At 44.9% G+C, this 21,428-nt stretch overlaps 1 protein-coding gene across 2 annotated transcripts in view; it reads right to left on the bottom strand.

Moving 5' to 3' along the window:
- DCUN1D3 (defective in cullin neddylation 1 domain containing 3) overlaps nucleotides 1-21,385 on the bottom strand; it is a 34,039-nt gene extending 12,654 nt beyond the window's left edge. The window contains exons 1-2 of one of the 2 annotated variants that reach the window (XM_036280636.1): nucleotides 21,290-21,385; nucleotides 20,415-20,648 (exon numbers count right to left, since the gene is read on the bottom strand). The gene's annotated coding sequence lies outside the window, so the exon portion shown is untranslated. The remainder of the gene's footprint in view (nucleotides 1-20,414; nucleotides 20,649-21,289) is intronic. The other variant, XM_036280635.1, reaches the window with a different exon arrangement.
- Nucleotides 21,386-21,428: the final 43 nt, after the last annotated feature.

Genomic DNA, 21,428 nt, shown 5'->3' with positions numbered 1-21,428 from the left:
AGGAAAAATATCAGACTGCCAGAGGAGTATGGAAAACAAGTAAAGAAACCACTTGCTTCATTGTAAATCACATCAGAAAGGCTGACAAATCCAATGGTTCTGGCTCCAAGGACTGTAAGACAGTGCTGCTCAATGATAGGGGCAGGGGTGATAGAGCAGATTAATCATAAGGACATCTTTCATTTATATCTAAATTTCCCCCATTTATTTAAAAAAAAAAAAAATCAACCTTTCCTACCCCCAAAAAAGAAATGATGAGGCCTGTGGACCAGAGTCCTGGGTTCAGTTCCCACTAAGGGCACGTACCTCGGTTGTAGTTTGTCCCCGGCCCCAGTTGGGGTCGTGTGGGTGGCAGCCTGTCAATGTTTTTCTCTCTCTCTTCCCCCCTCTCTATCTGAAGATAAATGCAAAAATGTCCTCGGGTGAGGGTTAAAAAAAAAAAAATGATGATGCCCACCTTAAGATCTAATGACTACTAGCCCGCTCCCTGTACAGGCTTAGCCACAGACCAGCCAGAACCTAAGGGAATCACACTCCCAGGGAGCACAAGGCTTCTTCAAAATTGGGGCCCCTGAAAATGGTAAACAGCCTGGCCTAGCTTCTACGGCCCACAGAGTTCTTACAGGGGCTTTCTAGAATCAGGCTAGATCCAGGGCTACTACTGATGCAACAGAGACTCTTCAGCCTCCCCAGCATCCAGGCTCTTCATCAAGTGATGACCCAATCTTCACTAGAATATCCCACTCCCTCACTCTGGCCAAGTGGTAGGGTAGGGCTCATTAGGAACCATGTGACTGAGGCCCACCAAAACCTCACCTGCCCCTGGCTTCAGTGACTGGGTTAGAGGCATGCAGGTGACCCAAGCCAGCCAGAGTAAATTAAGCACTACAAGCTTAGGAGGTTGGAGCTGCCACAGTCATCTAATCAGAAAGAGCCACCTGGGAAAATAATAATGCCTATCAAAGGGTTAAATGGTCCCTTCTTACCGTAGAACCCAAGAATAAAACACCACCAAGTGACACAGAGAAAATGAGTTTTGAAGGCTTTATTTTCACCCTGACTCCAACTGTACCTGAAGTCAGATGGAAGCCTCAACTTCACAGTTATGTAAGCCAATAAACTCTCCTTTTGCATAAGCCAAGATGTCAGGTTTTCTGTCACAACAGAAAGAGTCCCTACCAAGACACGGGCTCTGTCAGTCATATCTCTTCTACTCATAGAACAAAGAAGAGAGAAGGACTGATAACTGGAAATTCTGATTTACAAACCTGGACCAAATTACTAGGTCAAATTTCAACCCAATATGTCAAGGGAACCCTTATCTGAACACTAAGACCAGTAATACCAAACTTGTGCAAACTGTAAAATTTCATTACAACTGGGCCATTAGGATGCTACTTAAAAGATGAGCTAAAATAACCTTGCCAATTTCAATTTTTGCAACTTTAGGCCTCCTTCACACAGGTGTATCAGAGCCTTACAGCTGCTTTAGTCTGTTGTATATACATTTTCTCTCATCTTCAGGTTCCCAAGGAGAAACCTCCTCCCAGCACTCAGATGTCACACGAAAGGCCATAAAGCAAGAGCTCCTGGAAGTCTTTCTGTGTAATAATAACATAAGCCATCTTCCACCTGAAATAGGTATTTATTTTATCTCAACCACATCCTATGAAACTGAAAGACCAGATCTGACAGAACTTGGCTACCCTTTTGGTTCCATTTACCATTACCGAAACAATTTCTCTTTGGTTTCAAGTCCTAAAAGCCTGTTTAGAAAGTATTCAGGTTTTGAAGCCAATAACAGGAGAGGCTCATGTCTATGTGCCTTTACCGAAAATAACGTTCCTTGTAGGTTAAAATTTGAGGCCGCAATGGGCTTTGTTGTTGTTGTTTTATAACAGTTACTGATTCACAAATGTGTACGCATGGCCAAAGGGTACATTCCTGTGTAAAGATAAGCAGGTAATTAAATCAAAATAGAGCTCTATACCTGACAGCTGGCACCATGGTGTTACAGGCTTAGCAAAGTAAGACATCTGATCATTCCAGCCCAGCCCCTGCCTACTTCCTGCCGAAGCTGACGCCACCTAATGGCCGTTGTAATGCTGTCTATTAAAACTGCGCTAACAGTGAGATCCTGTTTTCAGAAAAAAACACTGAGAAAATCCTAAAAACAAGCAGTAGCACCATCAATTCTTTTGGTCATCTTTGAAAATGTGAAGACAGCACTGGACCCTAAAATAATACACACACAGTCAAACTCACACTCGAGTTGTGTACCTACAACTGGGGACCGTGAACTGACCGCAGCTTTTCAGATGGTATCTGTGCTTCCCGTGGAGGGAGTACTCCCCTCCACACACACCACCTGCCATAGTCTGAGCCTCAGGGAAGAGCAGGCCATGTTTGGATGCAGAATGACTAGGCTTCTCCAGCCCAGCTCTGCTGCTCCCCAGCACACACCTCATCACCCTGCGTCTCACCTGAAAGTTGGAGTAATCAAAGGGTCCCTGTGAAAAATAAATGGCTCCTTTGTATCTGACAAATGCTGAGTTCAAATGCTGAGATGCATCCATTCCATGTCCAATCGATCCAGAGTGCCGCCTCGCTCTCCTCCGCACACACCACTTGCACTCTCTGAAATCCTTCTCTGTTGACTCATAAACTGTCTGCTCCCCTAGCAGAAGGTGAGAGCCACAGGAGCAGGGATTTTACCTGTCCTAGTCTCGACCCTGTGCACCTCAGCTGTGTTACATAAGCAGGTTTGATAAAGAGCTATTGAGTGGATAATGAGCACTCTGTAGAAGGCACTAGTCCATGAACTTCCAATGTGTTAACTCAGGACTGAACAAACGAGGCCAACACACTAAGCACTGTTCCTAGCACACAGTTACTTAGTACAGCTGACCCTTGAACAACACAGGTTTGAACTGCATGGGTACACTTACCCAGATTTTTTCAATAAATCAGTACTGCACGTAAATGTATTTTCTCTTCCTTAGGATTTTCTTAACACACCAATTCTGATTATACAGCAATGTTACCAAATACTCAACAGTAAAGTGAGTGGAGCCCTAAGGGTTCTTCATTTCCCCTCTCAGGAACCGGTTCCTAGAGTCCAATCTCTCCTGGACCCTCTCCTCCTAGTACCGCACGGCCTCATCACTTCTCAGATGTGATACCAGCACAGCTTCTCAGCCAGCAGTGCGTCCCTGCTCTCCCCACCAAGCACATGTTCACCTCAAACACAGCAAAAGCCACATTTTGAAGTTAAAAAAGGAAGATGTTCATCCTGTCATGCCTCCTTTTGACCTGAACCTGTCCTCTGGGAAAAATTCACATTAACAATGGTCATCATGTCCTAGCCGGGTGGCTCCGTAGTTTGGAGTGTCCCTGTATACCAAAAGGTTCAAGTTCACTGCCGGTCAGGGCACATACCTAGGTGGCAGTTTCCATCCCCAGTCAGGGCAAGTACTGGAGGTAACCAATCAATGTTTCTCCCTCTCTCCCTCCCTCCCTCTCCCTCCCTCCCTCTCCCTCTCTCTAAAAATCAATAAACATATCCCTGGGTGAGGATTAAAATCATCATCATCATCATCACAGCAGCCATCACCCCACCTCTTTTAGGACGGGAAAGCCCAGAGGCGCAGTGGCACCACCGCCACGTGGCATCCCGGGTGCTCCACAAGTCTGCGATGGCGAGCTCCAGCGACAGCTCTCCTGCACTGGTCTGAACTGCATCTGCTCACTCAATGAATAAATGCATCCCATTTAAGGTGTTTGCAGACACCAGAGCAAAGCCAGCAGCTTTTCTGATTAACGCATACTGAACACAAAGAACTCACAGCCAGCTTTATACCTCGAGAGATCTTATTCCACTCATATTTACTCAATTTGCTTGATGAAAGACAGGCTTTTCACTCAGGGCTGAAGCAGATCTCCTGTCAAAGAGGATGAGATGTGGACCATCGAGGTCCTCCATCTCTTTAGAACCACTGGAAACAATGGACTATGTCTCAGATGACATGAAGAAAAGGCCAAGGACTAAAGTTCTAATCAGGGCCATCACAGCCAGACACAGCTGCCACAAAGCAAAGGGCAGACTCCACCTCCACTGGCTGGCAGGCCCACACGTTGTACTGAACCATGTGAAACCCCCAGCTCCAGCGCTCCCTGCCTCCGGGCCCAGTAATGATATTTGGGGTAGCAACACAGGTGACTTTTCTAGGAGAATGTTTTATAAAAATAGAGCTTCCAATTTTAGGCCTAAAATAAAAAAGAAAAGTAGCCAGAATTAGAAGTCAGTTTTAACACAGTATGTTGAAAATTCCAGGTTTTAGCACTAGTCACTGGGGACAGGAATGACACCACCCCATGGCTTGTCAGTAAGGCCACAGCGTTAGAGGGAAGAAGCCCGCTGGTGTCAGATGGAGAACCAAAGTGACAGCCTCCTGCCTTCGTTTCAACAGGACATCACGACCCACCAGACAGAGGCATTAATTCACCTTTTTTGAGACAAGTCAAAGAGGAAATGTTTAAAACCCTAAATATGACTCACTTTTCAGAAGTTAAATCAGCTAAACAGGAAAAACCCTCTAAACTATTAATAAATCACTGACTGAAACATCTCTGGTTCTAACACCATTCCTGATTAAAACAAAGGCATGCATAGCATTTAACAGCAAGTTGCTATCCTCTCTCAGTTTGAGACTCTAGGCTCACCTAGATGAGAACAAAAATTAATCTTCAGGCCTACATGGGTACTGTCATGATAATAACATAATAAAGACCTCCCCAAGGGCCTTCTGGACACTGTCAATTATACAACAAACCCACTTCGGACAAGCAGCCAGCACGGACTCCCACTCATGCAGAGCACCACTCAGTGTCAGCACGGTGGGGTATCACCCAGCATGGCTCCAGCCCAGGCACCTCATGCACAGCAGTTGGCAGACAGCAGTGACCCACTGCAAGAGAAGTCAACCTCATAACTTTAAAAACAACTCTGATACGTGCTTCTTCCAGGCCAGAATTCTTTTACAAATCCAGGAAAGGAAAATATTTCATTAATAAGTTCTTCTGAGTTTTTTTAAATTGTCTATTGTGACCCCTTATTATAATAGACATTTTGTTTCTATTACACATTCAGGGCTTGAATGCAATATACATTTACTTCTCTAGAACATAAATAATGGCTCCCAAGCAGTCAAAAATGGCAAGTACGTAGAAGAGGAAGACGTCCCTGTTTCAGTGACAGTATCTCAGATGACCAGTCCCAAGTAGGCAGGGAGTGTGTGTATGATAACGTGAAAAGGGCTAGGTGGCTCCTTTCTAAAATATCAAGTGAAGCCCTGGCCGGTTTGGCTCAGCGGTTAGAGCGTCGGCCTGCGGTCCGGAGAGACCCGGGTTCGGTTCCCGCTAAGGGCACGTACTTCGGTTGCAGTTTGTCCCCGGCCCTGGTTGGTCGTGCGGGTGGCAGCCACTCGATGTGTCCCTTCGCATCGATGTTTCTCTCTCTCTCCCTTCCTCTCTCTCCCTCCCACTCTATCTGTACAAAAAAAAAAAAATCAAGTGAAAAAGAAACACCTACTGTGTACCTAGTGCACTGCACAAATCTACCTACAAACACAGCATTACTAGCCACTTTTTAAAAAATCCTCAACAGCCCTGGGCCAGTTTGGCTAAGTGGTTAGAGCATCAGCCTGTGAACCAGAGAGTCCTGGGTTCGGTTCCCACTAAGGGCATGAACCTCGGTTGCAGTTTGTTCCTGGCCCCAGTTGGGGTTGTGTGGGTGGCAACCAGTCGATGTGTCTCTCTCACATTGATGTTTCTCTCTCTCTCTTCTTCTCTCTATCCCTCCCGCTCTATCTGAAGGTGAAGGCAAAAATGTCCTCAGGTGAGGATTAAAAAAAAAAAAAATCCTCACCAAAGGTTATTTTTCCATTTATCTTCAGATAGAGTGGGAGGGAGAGGGAGAAACACATTGACTGGTCGCCTCCTGCAGAACCCCAAACAGGACCGGGGACCAAATCGCAACCGAGATACGTGCCCTTGTCCAGAATCGAACCCACAACTCTTTGGTCTGCGGGCCGACACTTTAACTGCTGAGCCAAACCAGCCAGGGCAATACTAGCCACTTTTTCATGGCCATGTCCACAAATACTTACATAAGGTTTACTATGGACCAGCCTTTGTTTACAACACATTTTTCACATATCAACTAATCTAACAATCCAACAATACAGTGATACCTCGGTTCTCGAACGCCTCGGTTTTCGACCAAATCGGTATTCGACCAGGAGATTCGAGAAACTTTTGTCTCGGAATCCGAACAAATATTTGGAACTCGAACTTCCGAGATGAGCCGAGTTGAGCCGAATGGCGTTCATTCGGCCCAGCACGCCTTGCTCGCGTCATCAGTGTGAGTGCAGAGAGAGAGTCACGCTTTGTGGAGAGAGTCACGCTTTGTGGTTTCATTGCTTCGGTTCTCGAACAATTCGGTTCTCGACCGTCCTCCTGGAACGAATTATGTTCGAGAACCGAGGTATCACTGTAATACCCTATAAGGTAGGTATTATCATCACCGTTTTATAGATGAGAAAGCTGAGGCACGGAAAGTATAAGTAACTTGCCTAAGGGCACACAGCTAGCAAGTGGCAACACTGAAATTCAAACCCATATTTTACTGTTTCTCAAAATTAAGGATAATGCTTTTCAACCCCTTTTTAAAAATCTGAAAGTTTAGCCCTGGCCGGTTTGGCTCAGCGGTTAGAGCATCCACCTGCGGTCCGGAGAGACCCGGGTTCGGTTCCCGCTAAGGGCATGTACCTCGGTTGCAGTTTGTCCCCGGCCCTGGTTGGTCGTGTGGGTGGCAGCCACTCGATGTGTCCCTTTCACGTCGATGTATCCCTCTCTCTCTCTCTCTCTCTTCCTCTCTCTCCCTCCCACTCTATCTGTGCAAAAAATGGGAAAATGTCCTCGGGTGAGGATAAAAAAAAAAAATCTGAAAGTTTAAACTGACTCTTTCAAAAGAGCGTACTACAATAAAATGGGATTCTTGATTTGGTATGCCTAAGTCTGTCAGTCACTGGGAAATGAGAGACTGGACAAGATCAATATCTTTCAAACTTTAACTGCAACTTCCAGCGAGAAAAACACTTTACATCCCAACCAAATGCACATATATCGATATGTGTATAACTCAAAAGTTTTGCCAAGGTTGCGGGTTCCATTCCTGGTCAGGGCACATACAAGAGTCAACCTATGAATGCACATGGAACAACAAAGGGATGAGTCTGTCTGTCTGTCTGTCTGTCTCTCTCCCCCTAAAAATCAATGAAATTAAAAAATCATGTTCCTTGTAGCAGCATCCACTCTTGCTTCTACAATGCACTCTAATTTGTGCTTTTTCTTTTTTTTTTAGTTGGTTTTTAATTGTTGGTTATAACCTACTAATTAGATATGACCCATAGTAAGAAAATCTCAAGTCAAATTTAAAAATTCCCTCCAATGTTTTCACTGGGCCAGACACAATGCTAGGCAATTTATAGCTGATGTAGCAGTTAGTCCCCTCAGCTATTGTATGAGGTTAGCACTAGTGATATCCCCATTTTACAGACGAGAAATAAGCTCAGAAATAAAGCTCCTTACTCAAGACCGTGGCTCAGACAGAAGCTCACCACACATCCCACCTGCTCCCCAACCCCCACCTCTTTTTAGTTAGGTGGGAAAATGTGTCTGGGTCAGGCCAATGGGCCGTCGGCACATGTGACACCATTTTTAGACCCAAGCACAGAGCTGGCACGTGACATCCCTGCCACGGTGACCAAGACAATACATAACAGTTGAACCAATACCAGCCTGGATCTCTGAATAACTATATATGAGCTGTGTGGAACATGCAAGCAATAAACTTTTATCAGGTTAACGTAAACTTTGTCAATTTTAACTCCTTGGTAATTCTATAGTTCAGGCCCCTGCTATCTTTACTGTAGCACCCTCACAAATAGTTTAATCTACTGTTTCCTCCAATCTCTCTGCCACTGGACTAATCACTCACACACACACACACACACACACACACACACACACACGGCCCAAAGGAACATGCCATTATTTAATGGTTCTTCTCCATCTACAAAATAAAATCCAAACTCAACAATGCAAACAAGGCCCTTCTGAATCTGGCCTCAACTGCTGTCACTATCCCCTCATCCCATGTTCCTCAGGTATCCCGAAACACCTGCCACTCCCAATGTCCTAGCCCCTGGTGTGCTGTAGTTTTACACATGCTTGGAAGGCCTCCTCGCTCTAGTGTTGCTCTTTCAAGCCCAGCTCAGACGTGACCTCCCACAGGACTCCTCTCCCGCCGCAGAGCCTCTCTGCCTTCCGCAACTTCCTTGACAGCATTGGTACTACTTAGTACTGATTTTATACCTCCTAATTATTACGTTTATAATTGTTAGGTAAGTTTTCCTACACCACCAAGGTCCCTAAAAACAAGATCCACAATAGGCACTCAAATTTACTGGAATGAATATCTGGAAACATAGAAACACATTTCTTTTTCCTGAAACACCATGTATCCAATCCAGACATAGACTATATAACAATCCAGACTATATAACACCACGTATCCAATCCAGACTTTGAATTCAATACCAAATAACTCATTGGGAGGCCAAATTTTTCGAGTTTACAAGACTCGTTTTGAGTTTCAGAAGTCCCCTATGAATGATCCATATTCCGTCTGGGAAAGCTGGCTCATTGCTCACATATGTCTAAATTGAGAACTACAATAGTCTGGTTCTTCTTAGAAAATATTTTCTATTTATAGGGAAAGCCTGAGCACTGTTAAAGGTGTGTTGTTAAAAGCTATGTAAGCTGCTATTGTAATCAAAAGCTCTTTTGCTTAAGCAGGCTATTCAGAAGTCCCACATACCAGAGACCTTCAGAGCCTGGTGCTGATATAGTCAATTTAAGTATTGTATGCAAATAGTAAGGCTAGAAACCAAGGAGTTAAAGCCAAACTGATCACTGGGAAGGAAGAACTGTTCCTTCTAAATGGGGAAAAAGCAAATGGACAGATTGTTACCTGCATAACTTTTCGTATCTCTCTCTGCCAGGCCAACCAATAGTTGTGAGCTGAAAACTTAGAAAAGCAAATGCTCAAATAAATTAAGCAATTCTGATTTTTTGCCTGAAGAGGTTTAAAGAAAGTCTTCAGCCCGGCCAGTGTGGCTCAGTGGTTGAGCGTCAACCCACTGCACCAAGAGGTCGCCAGTTCGATTCCCGGTCAGGGCACATGCCCAGGTTGTGGGCCCGATCCCCAGTGGGGGCATGCAGGAGGTGGCCAATCGATGTTCTCTCGCATCGATGTTTCTACCTCTCTCTCCCTCTCCCTCCCTCTCTCTTTGAAATCAATAAAAAGAAAAAATAATTTATTTTAAAAGAAAGTCTTCAATTACACATTTATTTTTACTTGAAGTTACCATGAAAGTTCATTTCCAACAACCTGAAGGGCTTTATTTTATAAATGCAAAGACTCCAAGTGAATTAAAAAGGCTAGCCTTGCATAGGAAGACCAGAGAGTGAGTGGTGCTGGGAACGTGTGCAAACGGCCTGAGACGGGTTCCAACCTCACCACATCTGTGCATCTCTCATTCTGACCAAAGCATGTGCACTCTTTTCAAATGTGCGGTCTTGAATGCTTATTCTTCGATGGAGATTCTACTGCCACTGAGATAATTATTTGTATGATAGGCAAAGAATATCTTTCCTGTGGCTTTCACTCTCAAAAGCCCATAAAAGATCTTACTAAAGACTCATGGATCCTATGGCAATTTCCCAAGAGAAGGAAATAAACCACCTCACTCTGCTTTGCAAGTCCTAATCTATAGACCAGGGGCAAATGTCACAACCTCTGCCCATCCCCTTTCAGTTCCTCCAGACTTAGCAACAACCATCCATAAATAATGACTGACCCCGAACCAAGGGAAGCGGACTATCTCAGAAATCTGACATCTGCCCTGTGCTGTGTAAGGTCTTATGGGTCTGCGCAAAGGATGAGTATCATAAAGTAGAGTTTAGTGAGAAAAGATTTTTAATCCTGCAAAATACAGCCTTGAGTAAAGATGTTTTCCCTTTCCCAATGCTCCAAATAACACAGGTCACCACGTCTCCCAGGAGACAAGCCAGCACCAATGACCAGCCAAATGTACAAAGTAGGAGGGCTTATGACATAAAAGTCTACCTCAGGTGGGGAAATTCGGAGTCTCTCATTACAGTCATACAGAAACTTGGTATTAAATTAATGAAGGAGGAGAAAAATCTTGGGCTATACCATTGTCACCATTTTTGCTATTTTAACCTAATTTTGACTAGTTAACACATGGTGCCGAAAAATAAGATGTGGAACCATCATGATAGCAATTTTTTAAAACTACAATTTGAAACATTAAATAATTTATCACAAGGAGCTAGCTATATCAGATGCATGGCCCTTTATGCTAATTATAGAACAAAATCACTTGAAGAACACAGGCAACACCCAAATGTAGATAATGAAAGATCACAGTGTTAAGATACACACAACAGGTCCGGGGAACACAGGTAATGAAGGCTTAAAACAAAGTCAGGAAATCATGGAGTGTGTCTGGATGCAGCTTTCTTAGCTACTATTACACAACTGAGATTTCAGTTTTATTCTGGGGTTTTACTTAAAAAGAAAGCACCTCCCACAAAGTTTGTTTCATTTCTATGACTGCTCATTGTAGTTCTTAAGACTCCCATGTTGAGTTTCTAGTGCTATGAGAGTGAAATAAAATTTTAAATAAAGCCTCGATGTTGACTTCACTTTAAGGCCCACATCACACCGTTAGAGCAGCAAGAAGCAATGTACAGGTCATTAAGACGGGACAGTCTCAGCCTTCCAGAACCTAGAATATGTGCACTAGCAAGCATTTAAGAGAGAGGTGTGGCTCTTTGTCCCACCCAATGGAACAAGTCAGAACCCTAACTCCTACCACAGGTGTTCCAACACCAAAAAATGGAAGGAACTAAAGATCACTCCAGGTTTCGGGGAAACTGCTAATGGTGAAAAAAAAAAGCAATGTTATTCATTTATTTATTATTTTTAAAAAGCTACCACTACAAACATTTATGGTATTTTAAATGCTACACAATCTATTTACATGTATTTTCTCCATGAATGAACAAACAGAAATTTGTTAATTTGCTTGAATTAGGTGGGTCTTTAAATCCACTCAATCAACCCAACTGCTCTATACGGTGTCCATCCCCACAAAGACTTCATGAGGTGGACACTGCACGAGCATTCCTGAATCTCAGAACTTAGAAACGGCCTCACAATTCCTACACAAAGTCAAGAAGCCACACACTACCGGCCTAGCCCTAGGCAGACCCGCTCAGGGCCAGGTCCCCTTTCCATTAACACAGTGATGGTCCCATGAGAGTAGAATCTCCAGGTGGGTGAGCTACAGGGAGAATTAGAGACCTCAACTCAGGGGAGTTCACCAACAAGTGAACCTCAGGAACTGGTAAGCCCTTTGCCAGTGGGTCTGGGCTTGCCACTTTCTCTGAGAAACACACACAACGCTGAGAAACACACACAACGTGGTATCTGACAACCCATTTTCAAAGACTGTCTAGACCAGCTGATATAAATCTTATTTCCTTCCCAAAGTCTCGTGTGGTTTTGCCCAACTCACTGAACCAAAAAGCTACTGCCAAAGATAAAAACATCTCCAGAATCACTTTCTCTCTCTCTCTCTCTCTTTTTTTGTTAATCCTCACCCAAGGATAATTTTTCCATTGCGATGTCAGAGAGAGATGCATCAATCGGTTGCCTCCGTGCCCCGACCAGGGGCGGGGATCAAACCTGCAAATCAGGTACATGCCCTTGACTGGGAATCAAATCCTTTGGTACTTGGGCCAATGCTCTAACCACTTAGTCACACCAGCCAGGGCAGTTTCTCATTTTCTGATTCAGCAGAATCCTAGACCCTGAGCCCCTGTCCCCGTTGCTACACCATGCATGTTTTATAGGGTTTCAGAGTTTTCATCACTAGGTTTTGGAAATAGGCTGCAAGTTTCCATTACGGAGTCATTCCTATATTTTCCAGATACCCACAGCAGATTTTATTCTCAAATGAAGAAAACCTGTGTCTACTGTGTGCCTAGCAATGTCCCATACATCCCCCTCTAAGGGAAGAGAAAATGATCAAGTTCCTTTAGGAGCTGTCGATCCAGGTGAGCTTAGCTATGCATGCATGTAGCTAATAATAGCTAATGTTATTAAATTTTTAATTATATGCCAGGCACTGTGCCACATCCTTCAAATGCACTACCTTATTGAATCCTCAAAACTATTTACTGTGATTATCTCACTTTATACTTAAAGGAAATGAGGCTTACACATGCTAAGTGGCTCCAAAGTCAAGTGGCAAGTAGATGGTTGAATTCAGACTCAAACTCAGACTTGACTGCAGTTTGTTGCTCTTAACCAATGCACTATGTACACCCAACTCTTAAAGTCACATTGAAAGAAACATGAATTCTGCATATCGAATTTCTTATTAAGTGAGCTCATTTCTTGCATTATGGAGGTCTAGAGATAGTACATCTGTAAAGTTCAAGAATATGGAACATTCTGGAGTATTAACGTGGTATAATAAAAAAATATATTTGGCCCGATCGGAGTGGCTCAGTTGACTGACCACTGTCCTGGTTGCTGGTTGGATTCCTGGCCTGGGCCCATACCTAGGTTGCGAGTTGGATCCCCAGTTGGGGAGCGTACAGAAGGCAACCATGGGTGTTTCTCTCTCCCTCTCTCTCCCCACTTCCTCTCTAAGCATGTCCTTGGGTGAGGATTTTAAAATAAAATTTAAATATATATATATTTGGTCTCTGTCCCCAGTTCCAGCTAAAGTTCCTAAAACCCTTGGAATTTTCCTACTGACAGGAGTTTCCTTTGTTATTCATAAGGACCACAATGGAGCTTATGCTAACGATATGACTCAGGATAGGTCCTTAGATGGTTTAAAGAGGGTCTGGCCACACCAGAAAGAGCAAACCCAGGGTCGGAAGGTGGGGACTGTCAGTGCCACCTCCAGACCACAGGGGAGGAGAAGGTGGCTGAAGTGCAGTCGCCAATCACCAGTGATTTGATCAACCATGCCTACATACAGGAACTGCCGTTGACACTAAACAAGGCTAGGGGAGCTTCAGGGTTGGTGAACACACATCCAGGTGCTGGGAGGCTGGCATGCCCAGGGGTGACACGAAAGCTCTGTGCCCCAACTCCTATGCCCTATGCATCATTTCCATCTGTCTGTTCCTGAGCTGTATCCTTTGTAATAAAACTGTAACCCTGAATATCTGAATATCATGCTGTCCTGAGTTCCACGTCACGTGTTCTAGCAAAAGATCCAGCCTGGGGGGCAGGGATCGTGGGACACCCCCAGCCCCGCAATGTGTAGTCTGCCAGGCGGGGAGAGTGAAGCTACCTGGTACTTGCAGCTGGCATCCGAAGTGGGGCGATCTTGTGAGACTGAGTCATTGACTTGTGGATCTGCACTAAGTCCAGGCAGTTCGTGTCAGAGATTTGTTGTTGGAATGACATAATTAATAACCTCAATAAATAAATAAATAAATAAATAGGTCTATATTAAAACCAATTTAGCCAATGTCTTAGAAGCCACTTCCCTGCTTGATTTAATCATTAAATTACCACTAGCAACTGATTCAAGACCTGCTTGCCATTTTCAGCAACAGTAGAAATTCTGGCCCTATGGACATATCCACAATACCTGGTAAAATAACATTTCTTTTCAAAGAAGACAAAAGAACCAACCTCACCTTCTAAAGAGAACATGGAATGTTGCAGAAGTGTGAAGTTAAAATTGATTTTGTCCAATTAGTAATCTTGGTTGTGATTTATTTCACATTTATTGTAATTCCCAAGAGAGAGAGCTGTGTATTACCTCAAAAGTTAACATGTAATTGTTCCCTGTGGATAGCAGGTATTATTAAATGACAACAGACAACACCTCATATCTGCCTCAGCATGCACTATCCCAAACTCGAATGGACCCAGGGACATGACATTCCTTCTTATTTGCCAATTTCTGCCGAAAATAAAGTCAAAGGAGACAGAGAACTCAGAATAGTTAAGGCAGTACTCCATAAACTGACAATCGTGACTAGTCAATCTTGATGACCAATCTGGTCAAACCAGCTTGTGTCCCTGCATTCATCCCTCCCTGTCGGGAGCAAATACTCCAGACATGGAAGAGAGGACTGTGGTCAGGGCCAACTCGAATGGACCCCGGCCCCTCCTTGTGAATGGTGATCCCTAGAGTGGGACCATCTTCTGGGCCTATACCTTCTCCACCCACTCTTCCCACAGCAAATGCCATTCTAAGTATTTTCCACCTCTTTTCAGCTGGACCACAGTGGGCTTCTCTTCACCTGACACAGACGATCCACAGTGACACCACCACCACCTCCTGCCGGAGGCCTGCTCCTCTACAACACCTCCTACCCCAACAACAGGAACCCCCTATCAAACAACCTCTAGAAAGGTCTTCAAATTTTTCTCTTTCAGTGTTAGGAAACCCCCAAGCAAAATTCTCTTTACCATTGGCGTCAGCTATAACCAACTGTTTTGAGTAAATGACTGAACAGGTGACTGGTTATTTCAAAGAAAAACTGATTAGGAGAAAAGGAACCATGGAAATATTCTTTAAAATGAACACAGAATATTCACTGTATCACTCCTCACTCTCAAATTCCACTCACTTAGAAGAAAAAGTCACAACTGGAAAAAATGCCTCCTCTGAGAACCTAAAACTTCCACCACGTCCCCAGTCCTGCTACTAGGGCCCATGCTACTAGAGTCCCAGCACCCTCGTGGCAGTGGTATCCCCAACCTACCCCTCCTGTTTAAACAGCCGCCACTAGGTAGTCATCAAGTAGAGACAAAGCAAGTATTTAACAGAAAATAAATTTGCTTCCCAGATTTAAAAAAAGGAAGTGGCCACTGGAGTTATTTCCATAGGGTTTCTCTGTTCAGATTCCAGGGCAGGTCACTGGGAAGAGGAAGTATTCAACTCGCATTTTGCAAAAGTATCCTCCACAGCAGGCCCATTAGCTTAGCTTAGGAACTTGAAGTGATCAAGACTTAACTCCTATGTGAAAGCCCTACTGTCCAGTTCAGAAATGGCCTGAGGAGAAAAGGCCAGCTACCTGCTAGTGCCACTACTCCTTAATAGCTCTTTGCATGTGGTTCAGAGTGGTTACAGGGAGTCTTCTCAGGAGAAACAGTAATTCCTGAGAAACGTTTAAGAACTACCAACAGGGAGGATTCAATCAAACCCAAACAAACTGTGAGCGCCAACAATGACCTGTATGAGGTAGTGTAAATGAGAATGCAAAAGTAATGCTGAGGCCGGATTCTGGTCCTGGAGCTGCCCGTAAATGTAATCTTTCTAGATCTAATCTTTCTAGATTTCTGTTTCCCTATTAAGTCAATGCTTTTCAACCTGTTTTCAGTATCCGAACATTCTGTTGGACTGAAATCTTATGGGGAGAACTGACAGAACAGAACATAAAGTAACTTTCACAGAGTAAAGCATAAAGGGGTGAAATGGAAGGAAGACATCAAAGCACCCCATCCCTGCATACTCTAGCAATGACCCCTGAGAGGGGTCCCCATAGCCCAGTTTGAAAAAAATAACACACTGGGTATATTCTAAGGTTCTTTTAAGGAGCTTTTTCCTGCTTCTTCCTAAAATGGAGGAAGAGGAATTAACTGCATTCAATATACTAATGCTATGACTTCAGTCTTGTTCAGAATCAAAATTATAGGTCAAATACCAACCCACTTTAGGCAAACAACACAGAATCCAAACCCTTCACCAACCGACAAGAGCTAAAATCCATTAACTAAACTTTGCTGCCTCGATAGGATGGAAGCAAGCTGCTAATCAGCTAAGGGGGCAAGTCTTTCTGTCAGTCTTCTAGACTGAAGAGCAGAGATTGGGGCAGTGGCTAAAAAAAAATGCTAAACATCTCCAAAACTGAAAAGTCCTACACTGTGCAGCTATCATTATATCTGGTCTGGATTAACAGTCCTCAGTGACAGAATTAGTTCCAGTCTCCGGGTCAGGAGGAACAGTAGTTCCTGAGCCCTCCAGCAGAACAGGGCAGAACAGAGAATGGACGAGGCTTCCCAACACTATGCAGCCTAAGCTTCCATGCTGCAATTCGTCCCCAAAACCAACGATCCAGCACAGCTCACAGGATACTCCAGAGTAGGCCAAGTCCTCAGGACACCAGGAGGAGTCATCAACTCAGTGCCTGAACCCCACCCCCCAATCAGGTTGGTAATGGGGCGCTGGCCACAGGTGGCTTATTTTGCCACAACAAACGCAAGTCATCACCCTGGCTGGTGTGACTCAGCGGTTAGAGTGTCGGCACACGGACCAGAGAGTCCTAGGTTCAGTTCCTACGAAGGGCACGACCTCGGTTGCAGTTTGTCCCCGGCCCTGGTTGGGCTTGTGCAGGTGGTAGCCAGTCAATGTGTCTCTTTCACATCAATATTTCTCTCTCTCTTCCTCCCTCTCTAACCTCCCGCTCTACCTGAAGATAAATGCAAAATGTCCTTGGGTGAGGATTAATAAAAAAGCAAATCATCACCGAAGACTGACTGACTGACTGACTGGGCTACCTATTCTGATGTAGGGTATTGATAAGGTCTCATTTGTAACATTTTTTTTTTTTTTTGCTTTATTGATTTGAGGGAGAGAGAGAGAGAAACATCGATGAGAGAGAACATCGACTGGCCACCTCCTGCATGCCCCCTACTGGGGATCAGGCCCACAACCAGGACATGTGTCCTGACCAGGAATTTGACCAGTGACTTCTTGGTGTATGGGTCAATGCACAACAACTGAGCCACACCAGCTGACTCATTTGCCACATTTTAAAGATGATATGGCATTTTGCCCCTCCCATTCTCTCCTTTCAGCATCACAATGTCAAAGAATTAGAGTCTGAGCCACTTTCAACTTTTTCTCTTGTTATTTCACTATATTAATGTCAAATTCCAGTCTGTAGTCATTCGTTAATTAAGTGGTCAGATGAGCTGGTAATCTTCCTGTTCCCCCAAAAGAAACAGGACCTTCCATTACCTAGAAAAACAGACACAAGAACTAGTGAAACTTGATTTTAATTCAAAGACACTAACTCAATTAAATTTCCTGTTCTGTGCAATGAGCTTCAGAACATTTAGGAAGAACTGATCCTGGTTCACTGGTATCAACATCTGTAAACAGACACAAAGAGGTAATTGTAAGTTATCAAGAGCTGGGGAAATAGGAGTTAACACTTAATTACCATTGTTTCAATCTGAGTTACCCCATCTTCCCCTCAGATCAACTGGCAGTCACTGTACAATTAACTCTCCATACAGCAGCACATCTACCAAAAGAGCAGCCAAGTCAGATAAATGTTAAGTCATCTACTGTGATGCAAAATATCCACAACTCCATGGCAAGTGGCATCACCTGGCCCTCACCTTTCAGAAGTTTGTCCAAAAGTCCCCAAAGTTTAAGAAACAAACTCACTGGTATCCTTGATGAAAAGGCCAGCACAGCTCCTAGACTCTAAGTTCATTTGGATCTGTGGCATCTTTCCTCAAATACGTTCAGTGGCCAATGCTGGAATCAACAGCTTTGACCTGTGCTCAAGTCTCCCCTCCAATCCACCCTTTCAGAAATTAGAAAAGAGCCACCAATCTACAAACTGGCTGGTGGAATCTCAGCCTATAACAAACCCTTGAAATAAAGATGAATAGAGGACAGCTTAATAATCTATTTGCTAGAGCATTTACAGCCTAGCATTAGGACACAAAGTCCAAAATTCTATAGCCTAGGCTAAGGTCAAATCACACACACACACACACACACACACACAAATCACAAAGGAATTCTTCATTCCTTTGAGCTATTCTGCAGTACCGAGGGGTGGAGTCTATTGTTTTCCTCACTTGAGCTGTTCACTCTAGTCACTGGCTTGCTAACTAAAACACTGTGCATTCAAGTAGGAGCTCAGTAATTCAGTACCTGGCTCTACTGCACTCCCTTCAGTACCCCCAAGACTGCCCACAAAGCTCCATTCCAATTCTGACCATCCACCTATCCATGCTACTAGAGTACTAGAAACTACAACAGTTGACAAATTTCTCTTTTGTTTTCTCCAAACACTAAAAGATTTTATTTAGCATTTCTAATACTAACTACTACAAATAGACCAAGTAACATTTAAGTCTTTCAACTGCCTGGCTCAAAGAACCAGTTCACTCAAAGAACACACGAGTCACTGTTGTGCGGTTCAAAAGAACACAACATATTCTTTCTGCTTTAGCCCACCAGACATGGCTCAAGAGGGCCAAACTGGGGAGGAGTCCTGATTGGGCCTTTCAAGTGGACAATCTGGTCAAGGTGTTGCTGAAAAGTAGCTGACTATTGAAAATGAATGGCCCCAACAAAAGTCAAAAGTCAGTTACATCCCTCAGTTACATGCCAGTCCAAAAATGCAGACATAGTGGGATTGGGCCCACAATGGTCATTTATCTAATGTAATCCACTGAGTGAACTTTTAGCACCAACCCACATCTCAGCTGAGTGTTGTTAGTCATCAGGTAGACCAGACACCAGTAGAAATATTGCAACATAAATATTTGCCTCCCTACAAAAATCAACTTCAAACTTAGATCCTGGTCATCTTTATAGACCAACAGGGGCATATTATCACCACTTGCCCAACCTTCAATCCTAAATTCATACACTGCTGGAAGCAAAAGAGAATTCATGTACTAAAACACATTCAAGGTACTCTTTATGCAATTTTAAATAGCAGCATATAAGATAAAAGTCCTGAAGAAAAAGGTATACTCTCAATTGACATCCACTCAATCAGGAACACAGAGGTTGAGATTTACCTGCTAGAAAAGACCCAGGTGACCATAGCCTCCTCCTCTCCCACTCTCAGCAGGGTGACTTTTTAAAAAAATTATAATAGCCCATCAGTACCTACAAAACAGTAAGTGGTAAGACTCTAGGAAAGGCAAGAGAAAGAATCAAAAAGAGCATCACTCTTATTTGTCTACCTATCCTAAACCCAGCCTCCTCCTCACTGACCTAGGCTCTTTTATTCTCCACTTTGCTCACTAGGCTCTGGATACTACTGCTGCCCCTTCCCTGTCGACCCTCTACCTCCCTACCCCCCTCTCTCCACTTCACCCTTTTCTTCCCAGTCCCCAGAACTTGCCAAAGTCACTCCAGCCAGTTTCTGCACTAGCTACCTAGCCTCAGAACCCAGAAAAGCTCTTCCTCTATCTTTGCAGTGTTGGCTGCTTTTTGGTTAAAGCTTATCCTAAGTGTCACCTCCTCAAAAAGGTGTGCATTGACTACATCCCAATCACCTTCTGTTACATCACTCCTGTTTTCTTTGGCACTCATCAAAATCTGATTTATTTGTTTATTTATTATGTGTCCCCTCCCCAACCCCGATATAAGTTCCCTGAGTGTGTTCATCTTTGGTATGCTCAGTGCCCAAAACACCAGCTAAGTACTTAGCTGGCCATTCAAAAATGCTTGTTGAATGAATGAATTTTGGACCTTTTATTCAATGATTCCAGATTAATTAAGGTGAGACCAGCAGTCATTCTTTTGTTGTATTTCTGTGAAACACCTATACACACTGTTACTTGTACAATCAAAGTATTATATTGTTTTATCAGACCCTGATGGACAGGATGACAATTCTCCCAGCAATATGCACACAGAGGGCCAGGATATGTGTACTCTTTTCAACCAAAGGGTCTCCAAAATTAGACACTATCTCTTAAAGTTCTTCAGAAGACAGAGTTCTAATTCAACAGAGGATTCCCAAAGAAAATAGCGACAATGAAACAGGAGTCATCACACTTCACCGTGAAATCCCTGTGACAGGCTGAAGGAGCAGCTTCTTGGGGATTTTTTAAAAAACCAACAGAACATCAATTAAGAGCCCTTCTTCCCAATCATTCTTTGCTTTCTTCAAATAATTGTTTCACATGTGTTATCGGTTTGTATTCTTCTTCAAAACAAAACTAAACAGGCCGTATTTTCTCATTTAAGACCACTTGTACAAAAAGAACCAGCTAAAGAAGAGGGAAATTGGCACACGCCGCGTGTGCAACTGAAAACTGTGTGCCAGACACACACAGAGAAAAGATAAAAGAGCTACTGTCCAAGTGCAGAAACTGAAAAGTAACATGGGTTTTCTGTTCTCGAAGCGCACCGTGCAGAGTGGGTGGAGAGAAGCACAGAAATCCAGAATTAGCCTACCCTCGAATCGTTCTGGAAAGAGGTGACAACAGGTAAATCCCACACCGAAAGCATCTGCAGCGGGAGGCCCGGCTCCGGCTAGGGGCCGCTCGGGAAGCCGCGCCAGGGCTCCGGAATCCAGTCTTCGCGGGAAGAAGTGTCCATCCGAGCCGGAGCCCGCGGCGTGGAGCCGTCTCGAGGTGACACAGCCTGGAGCCGAAGGACCTCAGAGCCTGTCCTAAGACTGGACGGAGGCTGAACACCGGATTCAGAAGCGGTGCCCACGGTACCAAGTGCCATAAAGAGGAATAAACACACCTCGCTCACCAGCTCCCCACAGGGAAGCTCAGCGGGAACCAGCGGTGTGTTCGGGGGTGAGGGGAATGGAAAAATAACAATACATTGGTCACCCCGTCCCACTCCCGACACAGGATACGGGCAAAGCCCCCGGGCTGGGACACCGACGGTTGTCGTTTGCAGCCACGGTGCAGGGAAAGGCCTGCAGGTCGGAGCCCCCAATTCCAGGGCTGTTAATGATTACAGCGCGGATGGGGGCGGGGAGGGACGAGGGCGGAGGGAGCCGGGGACCCACGCGCCACCCCGCCGGCTCCCCCTCAGGGCTTACCCCGGGCGCAGGGCCGGAGGCGACCGCCGCCGGCAGCTCCGACCCCAGGCCGGCGGAGGGTGCCGGCGGCCGGGAGGCAGGGGCAGGGGTAAGTTTTCCGAGCCCGGCGGCTGACACGCCACAGGCTCGCCTCACCTCCTCTCCTTCCCGAGGAACCAGTCCAGACAAGGCGCTGACTTCCACTCCTCCCCTTCCACCCCTTCTCGAAGGTACCCAGCCCCCGCCCCTCCAGCGCTCCCCCCTTTTCCTCGACTCCCCCCCTCAAACTCACAGTTGCTCCAGAGGTTCCTCCAGTCAAACCCCTTCTGGAAACGACGGCGGCCCGGCGGGTCCAAACCACCTACCATCCCCGCTCGCGTTCCCAGACTCCCTACCCCCGCCGCCGCCGCCGCCTCCTCCTCCACCACGGC

The sequence above is a fragment of the Molossus molossus genome, unplaced genomic scaffold (genome assembly GCF_014108415.1).
Source record: "Molossus molossus isolate mMolMol1 unplaced genomic scaffold, mMolMol1.p scaffold_m16_p_3, whole genome shotgun sequence".
NCBI classification, from domain to species: Eukaryota; Metazoa; Chordata; class Mammalia; order Chiroptera; family Molossidae; genus Molossus; species Molossus molossus.
This window is presented reverse-complemented; position numbering and strand designations above follow the sequence as displayed.